The 11,738-nt window shown below is 40.9% G+C and overlaps 1 pseudogene; it reads right to left on the bottom strand.

The window, feature by feature from the left end:
* Positions 1–10,523: 10,523 nt before the first annotated feature.
* LOC131808764 (U2 spliceosomal RNA) lies at positions 10,524–10,696 on the bottom strand (annotated as a pseudogene).
* Positions 10,697–11,738: the final 1,042 nt, after the last annotated feature.

The raw sequence follows: 11,738 nt of genomic DNA, 5'->3' as shown, positions 1-11,738 counted from the left end.
TCAGAGTGGACTACAAGGATGCAGCTAATGGGCCTCCAGACCCCTGCCCAACTCTGAGGCTTTATGAGCATCGGCGCCTACAGCTTTGGAGACAGGTTGCCCGAGCCAAGGCCCAGCCCTTCCAATCTCAGCTGCGCGATCCCAGGCAAGCGACTCACCCTCTCTTGGCCTTCGTCTCCTGCTCTGTAAAATGGAGATAAGAACTGCATGTACTTCACAGGGTCACTGTGAGGATCAAATGATCACACACGATGCCTGCCTGATGCAGTACGGGATTACCTGTTTAATATTTGGATCTTTTTTTATAACAATGAGAATGCTCCCCTTACCAGACCGCAGAATAACCAGTGAGGGGAGAGAGATCTGAGACTGCTGTTCTCCTCCCATTTCTTAAGTAAATGCGGTACCAGTTCTGGGGAAGCCTTCCCACAGGAGAGGGAACAAGACTGTGGGTGTGTGTTGAGGTGGGGCAAGGAAAGCAGTAAGATTTCAGGGGAGGACAGGGAAGGAACACAGAGCTGTTATTCTTCAGTCATCTATTATATAGCAGACACATTCTGGGTGCTGTCATGAGTGTTTAAACAAAGCTCTAAGGTAGCTAGGATCATCCCCATTTTACACTAAGAATCTAAGGCTCAAAACAGTTGAATAAGCTCCCCAAATTGACATGGCTCCTAATTGTGGCATTGAGAGTTGTTTTTTTTTTTGTTTTTTTTTTTTTTGACTCTCCAAACCCCCACCCCTGCCACACCACTCATACTGGGGGTTCCTTCCTGCCTTTGAGAAGAAAGAAATCCTTGGACGATGGTCTTAGACCACCTTCTTTGTTCAGAACAGCAGTTTCCAGCCCATACTTCCTTGCCAAAGGTAGGCGGGAATGTGACTGAAGCAATAAATAGGAGCCTTTAAATGCTTTCCTGAAAAGAGCTTTGGCTGCGGGGTTAGCATCCAGGTTAAGAATATAAAAAGCAAGTAAATGAAAATACTGTGATTACAATGGTGGTGACTCTATCAGAGGACCTCCAAAATCACTAGCAATTATGTGGTATGAAACGCCTCCATTATGAAAACTGCGATGATTTTGTGTCTACTGATGAGGATAATGACTAATATATTCTGTCAACAGACATGACAGCTGTCTGTACACATTTGGAGGCATATATTTTTAGATGCCGTTACTGTACCTCCAGCTATTTTAACTACTAAATTTTGTTGACACGATGCCATCCAGCAACAAGAAGGCTGACGGGAAAAGGTTAAAATTCCTATTTCCAGCTGTTTCTCTTCCTTACATCATTTTTGTCTCATTATTCGCTAGGATCCATAAATCTGCCACTCAGATCCCGGGCTAAGTGATGTGCTACAAGGAAACTGCTAATGCCAATAGGAAACAAAATAAAATTGAACACTGGGTTCACAGAATTCAGCATTCAGCGTGTTGTCATTCTAGCATGCTCTCTCACACACTGACCAGAAGAGCTTCTGTCTCAGGGGGGCATGTGCTTTACCGCCTCTGTCCCAGCTCCCCATTTTCCAAATTGGGGGGGCAGGAAAGGAAAGAAGGTAGAAAGTTTTGCAAGATGGGCTCTAATTTTAAGACAAAAGCCATCCCATTAAATCTTAACAGATGTTTCTCAAGTTTAGAAGATCAAGAAAGATTTCAGCATCAAAAATCAAAGAAAATACTCCATGACCTTAAAAAAGGATAAAACACAAAGCTCTAACAAACCCAAAGTCCACTTTGACAGCTGTCTCTGATGGAATTGACGAGGTGCTATTGATGTTTGGATTAAACCATGCCTCTGTGATCAAGTACTCAAACATGGGATAAAAGACGAATATATTCTTTAATCCCATCCACTAATTTTGTCGGGGCCCTGAAAAGCGATGGGTACCGAACAAATGTTGAAAGTGGCTTCTCTTCTGTTTATTGACAAAGCTATTTTTATTTCATTAATTTGCCACGTATCTTATCAGCGTTTAAACCAACACAAGGAAATCCATACAAGGTACTGAACTCTCCACAAACAGATCACTGCAGCTTCCAAGGCCACTAAAGGTAAAATCAATAGACGATGATTCTAGAAAGTGAGGAAGATGTTACAGGAAAACATAATAGAAAAATTGGGTTCCAATTTATTTTTTCCTTTTTTTCTTTCTTTGCTAAACTGTAAAATAGCACTGGGAATTCCAATGTTCAGCCTGGTGAGTTTTAAAAGAAAAGAAGAAAAACTTTCTTTTCTCAAAAAGGGAAGGGTGAAGAGGCAATTAAGTCATTAATTACTCTCTTTGTCTAACGCTATCCAACCCATCAAACTTGGCCTCTTCTGTCTTCATCAAAGGTGGAGCTCACTCTACTTTACAATAAGTACCTCTTAATAAGACAATCTCATGTTTCAAAAGCTGCTCTATGAGGAATTTAGATGAAGAGAAATTAAAATAACACTTAGCAGCAGGACCCAGAATTTGACAGCTGCACAGCGCCCACTATCATCAAGTCCTTCAAATGAGCCGTGAGAGGTTCCATGGACAGGGACACCAGCGAGAAACGGTGTGCTGTGTGCAAGGGGCAAGGAGTACTGGGCGGAAGGAAGACTGAATGGACATCAATGCCAAACACTGGGGACTAATCCACACCTCCCTTTAAAGTTATCAGGGTGTGGGGGGTATAGGTGGGGATGAGAAGCAGGTCTTTGCAGAAGGACCCTGAGACAGTAACTGGGGAGATAACGTGTGACAGGAAGGGTTAGATCAGGGGGCGCCTGGGTGGCTCAGTTGGTTAAGCCTCTGCCTTCGGCTCAGGTCATGATCTCAGGGTCCTGGGATCAAGCCCAACATCGAGCTCTCTGCTCAGCAGGGAGCCTGCTTCCTCCTCTCTCTCTCTCTGCTTGCCTCTCTGCCTACTTGTGATCTCTCTCTGTCAAATAAATAAATAAAAAGCTTTAAAAAAAAAAAAAAGAGAGAGAGAGAGAGAAGAAGAAGAAGAAGGATTAGATCAGTCTTCAGACCTCTGTTCCAGCTGGAACCACATCGGGAAAATTTACTGCCTGGGGGTCTCCATCTCTACCCTTTGAGCATGTCTTCAGCCCACTGCAGATCCCTTCTTCTAGACATACATTCCATGCTTAACTGGTACCTGCAGGCAAGACCTTCTATGGCCTGTGTGAGTGCATATGCTCCTTTACAGAGCTTAATGAGCTTCTGTGGGGCAAAAAAAAAAAAAAAATTCCTTAAGAAAAATGACAAAGTACATGCTCCACAGTTTGTATTCTCATGTCAAGCTTGCTGTTGCTTATCTGAATGGAAGCATTCATTCCATGAGGTCTTGAACCAGTTCTCCCCAGTGGCAAGAGAATAAAGCCACAAACACACAGGACAATTGCATGGACAAGGGAGGAATGAGCAAAAGCGTGCATTTTAAAGCAATTTTAAAACCTTCTAACAGCAATTTTAAAACACTTCTAACAGATTCTCCCTTCTCCTATCAACTTCCAAAGATCCCACCAGTTTATACTCTAGGAACCATGCTGAGAAGATTCAGCTAAAGATGGACTGACTTCCCCCTTGGATACTCCGCCTGCAAGACACTGGAATGACATAAGTACCAGTGTGATAACAACAGCTTTATTTTTGTGTGTTGCTATGGAATTTTTAAAACAAAACAAAGAAAACCACTGATCAGTAATTGTGACAAAACTTCTTAGCCACAGCATTGAGAATAGGGCCTAATTATTTCATAAACACACTTTGATTTGTTTACTTCAACGTCAAATTAACTTCAAATATGTAACAGCCGACGCTGATTTGAGACGGGACCCGATGCTGCTGCAGACTGTGTTCCATGTACCTTGTGTAAATCTCTCTTCTTTAAGTAGATTCGTTTGTAAAAGGCTCTCCCTAGTATATCCCACATACAAAAGACGAACCACATATGCATTTTATTTAAAAGAAAACTGTTTCCAAAATGGAGTGTGTGTGTTTGTGATCCCGTGTTTCTGGCTCACTCTCATTTGCCCCTTGACCAATCAGAGGAATACTTTTTTGGACAATTAGCAGCCCATGACTACAGAGACACTGAGAGATACAATGGGAGCCTTGCCAAACTAAGAACACAGAAAAGAAACTTTTTAAATTGTTGAGGGAAATTGCTTTGTGCTGAATGAAATAGGTGGAAGATAATAAAGGGAGAAACGGCCAAACCCCTGGTAAGGCCTGTGCCAATCATTCAGTCACCAAGTATTTATTGACTGCTTATTTCATTCCTGTTCCTTTTTATATAGATCTGGCTTTTTGAAACAATCTACAAATATTCACCCACATATTCCTCCTAATAGCTCTATGTGGCAGGTACTATTAATATCCTCATTTTAGGGAAGAGAAAACTGAGGCACAGAGAGGTTAGTGATTTGCCCAAGGGCACACAGCGAGTAAATAGCAGTGTTTGGGATTCAAATCCAGACACACTGTGTCTCCCCAGTCTACACTGTGCTAAACTGCTGCTGCCCACCATATTGCCAATCCTGGGCCCTAGAGTAATAGAACATGTTTCTTGCCCTCAAGAATCTTCTAGCACAGAGGACAATTACAATATAGTGTAGTCGGTCTGTGAAAGTGATAAGCACGGGGTGGTGTCCCAGGAGGTCAAGGGAGGAAAACCCAGTCTATCTTAAAGTGGATAGGGAGTAGGTGGGAAGATTGGTAAAGACTCGCAGATCTGGAGCAGGGTTTCTCAACCTCAGCACTGTTGACATTTTGGGCCAGATATCTTTGTTGTGGAAGGCTGTTCTACACATTGCAGAATATTTAGCAGCATCCCTGGCCTTCCCCCACTAGCTGTCACTATCATACCCCTCCCCAATGTGATGACCAAAAATGTCCCCAGACATTGCCAATTATCTCCTGAGAACAAAACTATTCCTGGCTGAGAATTACTGATCTAAAGGAAGTAGTGTCCAAGGCAGACTTGGATGATTAGTGGTAGTTATCTGAAAGAAAAAAGAACTGAAAGAGAGGCCCAGGCAGAGGATATAACACAAGGGCCCAGAAGAGAGAGCCTGGCTCTCTTGGGAGCTAAAAGTAATTCCACATGAATGGCTCATAGAATTAGATACAGGGGATTAAGAAAGGGGAATCCGGAGGGCAAGCAAGATGGTCATAAAAGACCTCCTACTCTATGTTTTGGGAGTTGGACCATATCTTAATGTAAGTGGGGCTAATAAAGGGAGAATGAGAAGATCAGACTACATTTTAGAGCCCTCACTCTAAACCTCCACAGACAATGCACTAGAGAAGAACAGGAATGGAGACCAGCCAAGACACTGCTATGGTTCTACTTTCTTTGCATGTTGATCCCTTTTCCTTTTAACTACAATCTTAACATTTAATATTAAATGTGTGTACTTTGTATGTAAAAAGCTCTCATGTATCAATAAGAAAAAAAGATCACACCAATGGCAAAAATGGTAAACAAGCATTTCACAAAGAGGAAGGGCAAATGGCCAATAAATGTAAAAATGTGCTACTTTTCCCAATGATCAAAGACATGAAACTAAATAATGAAATCCATTCTCCAACTATCATACTGGCAAACAATTTTTAAAATTCTTATCGCATTGTCTTGTTAACGTACAGAGATAACTGCATTCTCCTACACTGAAGTGGGAGTCTATATTGACACTCCTTCACTAGAAAGCAATTGAGGGGAAAAAAAGGAGTTTCGTGAAAAATTAAATGACAAATTATTTAAATGATCTAAACATCCAATAAAAGATTATAACAATTGTGCGTAACAGAACACCATGTTTCCATTAAGACTGTTTTTATAGAACTCTATTTGTTGAGATGGGAAAATATTTGACACGAGGCAGAAATAAAAACATTAATAACTTTCAGTGTTAGTAGGAGACTGGGGAAGTGGCCATATGCTGGCCACAGTGTGAGAAAGCTGGCTGCCCTCTGGGGTCCCACTGTTGCTGGGCCCAGGTATTGAGGATGAGTCGGCTAGCCTAAAAGTTGGAAGTGGAAAGCAGTGTGTCAGTATAATCATAAACTTCTGGAACAATAATCACTGGTACTCACAGGGCTGGCACAGTCACCTGGGTGCAGAGTTCACCAACAGCTTTTAGAGCCACACTGCATGAGCAGCCTCCCAGTACAATACCCTAAACACAAGGTCATCGAAGAGCTACTTACAGCCCCTCATTTTGCTGGCATTGACGTTTCTACTGAGGGTTTATAAGCAATCAGACTGTATATGTCAATTAATATTAAAAAAAAAAAAAAAAAACTGTGTTGGCACATATGTCCTCTATTGCTTAGAGAGAAAATCTTTTTGCCCTGGATTTTGGGCAATTTTTGAGCCCTAAAAGAGAGCTAAAAAGTCCCCAGAGCCACCAGTGCCTGACATACTAACATGGTTAGTGGCAGCAAGCATTAGTTACATGAATGACTGAGGTGAGGTATCTAGGGCAGTCCATGCCACATTCTTAGCCTGACTGACTATGGTTTCACTTAGTTGTGGAGCATAAGGAATAACACGGAGGACACAGGGAGATGGAGAGGAGAAGTGAGCTGGGGGAAATTGGAGGGGGAGACAAACCATGAGAAACTCTGAATTCTGAGAAACAAACTGAGAGTTTTGGAGGGGGCTTGGGTGAGCCTGGGGGTGGGTATTATGGAGGGCACATATTGCATGGAGCACTAGGTGTGGTACATAAGCAATGAATTCTGGAACACTGAAAAGAAATAATAAAATAAAATTTAAAAACCTGACTTCTACCAAATTCAGGGGAGGGCGTAACTTACACTTGGTAAGATTTAGGGTACCCAGAATGGCACAATGAAATTTTATCTTTCTCCAAAATTCACAGCCATTTGAAAGCGTCTCATATCCTGGCACACATTTATTGGACTCATCTTATGATGAGTCATTTCTTTGCCCCCCAAAAATGATCTTTCAGAAAAAAGAGTCAGAAGTTAAGTAACTTATCCAAAAACACATAGCAAATATCCGTACCTATTTGAATACAGCTGTATCTGAAACCATGGATCAGGTGAGTTTAGAAGTTTTTCTGAATAATATTTGGGCTCCTACTTCACCTAAATTTATGGTGCTAACTACACAACTGCTTTGTCACTCATTACTATAGGATCTTTTCCTGTCGTTTTACTATTTTATATGTGTTCTGGACCCTACTCCTTAACTAGATTTAACATCCCTTAAAGGTAAGTAGCCTTTCCTGACCCTTTCCCACCCATGCAGACACACACACTCTGCTACCCCAGTACCCAACACAATGCTTTACACAAAGTAGATACTAAATAGGTGTTTATAGAATAAATAAATGAAAATCTTTATTAGGACCAGACCAAGTCCTATTCATCACTGAATAAATAAATTCATCTTGTGCAGTAATAAGATGGGGGGGAACATTTTAAATCTAAAGATTGTAGAGAAACTGGAAGACAAACAGAAAACAAGAAAAAATGCTGAAATGTAATGAAGGGTTAAAATCTTTATTATGTAAATAGCTCACACAAATCATTAAGAAACATGTTAAATTCCCAGTAGATAAATAAACCAAAGGGCATAGCCAAAATTCAGAAAAGAGTGATTAAAACTAATGTGTCAATGTAGGGAATTGCATACCCCTTCCAGTAATCAAATAATTGCAAATAAAAGCTAAAAGATGCTGTTTTTGCATGTCTAATTTGCCAAATTTTAATTATTATTTTAATAGTAATATCCAATGTTCATGAAGATTAGATAAAACATGCTGGTAGCAATAGGAGTTAAAAGCTTTATAAATTAACATGTGGCCTTAGGCTCAGTAATTCTACCCTTATTAGCCAATGCTAAAGAAATGATCCCAAATACAGAGGAGAGAATATAGCTGGTAACCAGAAAAGAGGACAGCTAGTGCCTGGGAATAGTGCAACTGGATTCAAATCCTGGATCTACTATTTCTTAGTTGGGTGACTGGGCAATATGTTAGCCTCTGCAAGATTTAATCTTCTCATCTGTAAAATGGATAAAATGACAGTGTCTAATCATAGAGTGGCTGTAGGAACTGAATGAAAGAATGTTTGGAAAATGTTTAGCAAAGCCAAGCACATAGAAAGGGCTTCACAAATACTAACCAGTATCATCAGAAGTGGACAAAAAAACTTTATGTACAATCATACTCTAAATATATGATGAGAAAGAAAAGAATCTGAATTGCCAGCTGTAGGGGTAGAGTTAAAAGAACAATAGCATAGCCATTCAAGGACATAGCAACCTTTAATTTAGTGATTGTGTTTGGCTTGTAGAACTCTAAAATATATATATTTATGAGAAGTATGCAATAACATGGAAGAATACCCCTACAACCAAAATGACCTGTTTCAGAAACTTCAGATATAAAAATTTAAAAATCACATCTCTTTCATTATTGAAATTAAAGGGGCACCTGGGTGGCTCAGTGAGTTAAAGCCTCTGTCTTCGGCTCAGATCATGATCCCAGGGTTCTGGGTTCGAGCCCCGCATTGGGCTCCCTGCTCAGTGGGGAGGCCTGCTTCCTCCTCTCTCTGCCTGCCTCTCTGCCTACTTGTGATCTCTGTCTGTCAAATAAACAGGGATGCCTGGGTGGCTTAGTTGGTTAAGCGGCTGCCTTCGGCTCAGGTCATGATCCCAGTGTCCCTGGATTGAGTCCCACTTCGGGCTCCTTGCTCGGCAGGGATCCTGCTTCTCTCTCTCTCTCTCTCTCTGCCTGCCACTCTGTCTGCCTGTGCTTGTGTGTGCGCTCTCTCTCTCTCTCTGACAAATAAATAAATAAAAATCTTTAAAAAAAAACAACAAATTTCTTATATATGCTAAGACATCATTAAAAGTGTGTGTTCTTATTGTTTACTTAGGGAATACTTTATTAGTCTCCCCTGCAAAATTGAGAGGGCTGATACATGAATATCATAAAAATGGAAATAAAGTCCTCTAATGGGCAAAGGCCACTCTAAGAGATGTACTCGGTTACTCCATTACCTTCTGTCATGAGCAAATTTGGTTGTTCACAAGTATTAGGTTCTTTTTAGTAAACATGGGTAACATCCAATAGTTAGAGGTGGACAGAATCTATAGATCCCTTCCCTTGTCATTTGATTAAAATGAAATTAAGTCTCAGACCAAAGTCTGCTGTATACACACTCATTCATTTAGCAAGCAGGCCCCCAAACACTCACACAACCTAGTCTATAAACTTGAAGAAGGTCCAGCTTTCTGTCTTCTTCGAAAATTTTAGGTTCACCAAAGGCAAACATGACAATAATCTAGCAACAGGTCTCAGGTCCTTTATAACTACATTCATGAGACCTTATAATTCATGAGAATGCTCAGATCAATGACTGAGCACAGCACCACTTCAGAATGAAACCTCTGGCACCATTTTGAAAGGTATAGAGTATGAACTAAATTCCTATGCCCCGTTTCTGCAATATTTCTGGCTAATCCATTTATCTTGAACACCACTTCCTTCTCCTGTGAAAACTGACAAAGCCCCCAGTGTTGATTAGGTATAAAGATATCTGAAGTAGGGTGCCTGAGTGGCTCAGTTGGTTGAGCGTCCACCTCTTGATTTCAGCTCAGGCATGATCTCAGGATTGTGAGATAAAGCCCCGCATCAGGTTCCACACTCAGTGGGGAGTCTTCTTGAGATTCCTTTCCTATCCCTCTCCCATTGCCCCTCTCCCCCGACTCTCATGCACTTACTCTCTCTCTGTAAAATAAATAAACCCTTAAAAGAAAAAAAGGAGAGCTGAAGTCTACCTCTGTTGTGTGGTCTTCTGATTAGAAGCTTTCAAAACACTAACTACCCACCCCAGACATGTATGCTCCATCTTAGGGTAAAAGACTGTCCCTAGGATACAGGCAAAAATAAATTTACTTACAAACACACACATATCATGTATACCAACATAAGGGTGTGTTTGTGTGTATGCATATACATAGAAGTATACAGATAATTAGGTAGCTCTAGATATAAATATATAAAGTCAGGCTATCTGTGTCAAAGTATTTTGAAGTAAATTATAGGCAACAAAATAGTGCCCTCATATTAAAAACAAAAAGGCTTTAAAATCCAAATAAAAGAAGGAGGTAAGTGTGGGATACTTAAAAGTCTTCGTATCATTTTCAGGGATGAGTTTTAAAATCGTTTCATTTGAAAGAAGCCTGAATACATTAGACACATAGGGAAATAATCCCACTGTTAGTATAATCACTTACATCTGTCAAATGTGCCCTGATGTATAATATGCTTTCTTTTATTCCAGAGGATCCCAAAGAAATAAAACTTTAGATGAAATTGCAAAGGGAGAAAAAAGAATATTATTATCCAGTATTGAATCCTGCCAAAAAAATACAATATCCTCAAACCACTCATAGGTCAAATGATAACCATCCCATTGGATGGATGCTATAGGGGAGAAACAAACAAGTTCAAGAGAAGGATGAAGAAGGAGCCAATGGCTCCTGGGAAAATCAGGGAACAGAATCCTAGGCATCATAGAGTTTTGCATAAATTTGCCTGCGTGAGAAGCGGATGTCCACCTTGACTCCCTAATCTGTCAAATGAGGAAGACAGACTGCCTCTCAGAGAAGTGAGAATTAAACTGATAAGAACAGATACTACACTTGATATTAGCCAAAAGGCCAAGAAGCAATGAGAAGTGAGAATTAAGAGGGACTTTGTATTTAAATCCTGAACATCGTATTCACATGCAGGAATCCATCTTATAAAATCAAGAAGCAGGCTGCAAAGAGATCTACACTAAGATTCAGAAGCCTTGAATCCCAACCTCAGCTCTGCCCCAGCTGACTGCATGACCCTGGGTTAGTCTCTTCTCTCTGCACCTGAATCCCACGTGGTGAAACCGTTCTGTTGCCTCCCATGAGGACCAAGTGGGATCAAAGACTGGATATTGAAGAGTTGAGCACTTTGCAAATAAATACATGACACTATTTTCATCACAAATAGAAGATACTTTCCTGAGTCCAAACATCAGAAAAGAAAATTCAGGGGGTCAGGTAGAAAGAGAGGAATCAACCTGTTCTGCAGCAGAAAATGAGGAATCCTTCTAAGGCTAAGCCTTGGCCTTCAAAACCCTCACCCTCTTTGGCATGATGCTCTTTTATTGGGCCGTGAAAGAACTGAGGCAGATCTAAACGTGTCCCCTGGCAGATCTAAATGTGTTCCTTGGAATCCAACATTGAATGGAGGGTCTCTCACCAGTAAAGTTCTGGCACGAGGGTCACCCATCTCTCTCTCCCAAGTAAAAGAGAAAAAAATCAAGTCTGAGGCTAGGGTGGCCTCTCCATTCTTTGCAGAGAACCAGGGGTCCTGATGAGAGCTCCCCAGTAAGGGTAAGAAGTCAAAGGCGATGCCCCATGCCACTTAGCCCTTAATCTCCACTTTAAGCGCATTTTAAAAGTCTTCAAAGTGGATCTTTGATCAGAAGGAAAATGTTGGGGATGCCTGGTGGCTCAGTTGGCTAAGCAGCTAGCTGCCTTCCGCTCAGGTCATGATCCCAGCATCCTGGGATGGAGTCCCACATGGGGCTCCTTGCTCTGCAGGGGGCCTGCTTCTCCCTCTGCCTCTACCTATCACTCTACTTTCTTGTACTCTCTCTATCTCTCTGACAAATAAATAAAATCTTAAAAAAAAAAAAAAAAAAGAAAGAAAAAGAAAATGTTTAATTTAAAAGGT

This window comes from Mustela lutreola, chromosome 9, assembly GCF_030435805.1.
Source record: "Mustela lutreola isolate mMusLut2 chromosome 9, mMusLut2.pri, whole genome shotgun sequence".
NCBI classification, from domain to species: domain Eukaryota; kingdom Metazoa; phylum Chordata; class Mammalia; order Carnivora; family Mustelidae; genus Mustela; species Mustela lutreola.
The sequence above is the reverse complement of the archived record's forward strand: the minus strand, read 5'-3'. Positions and strand labels throughout refer to the sequence as shown.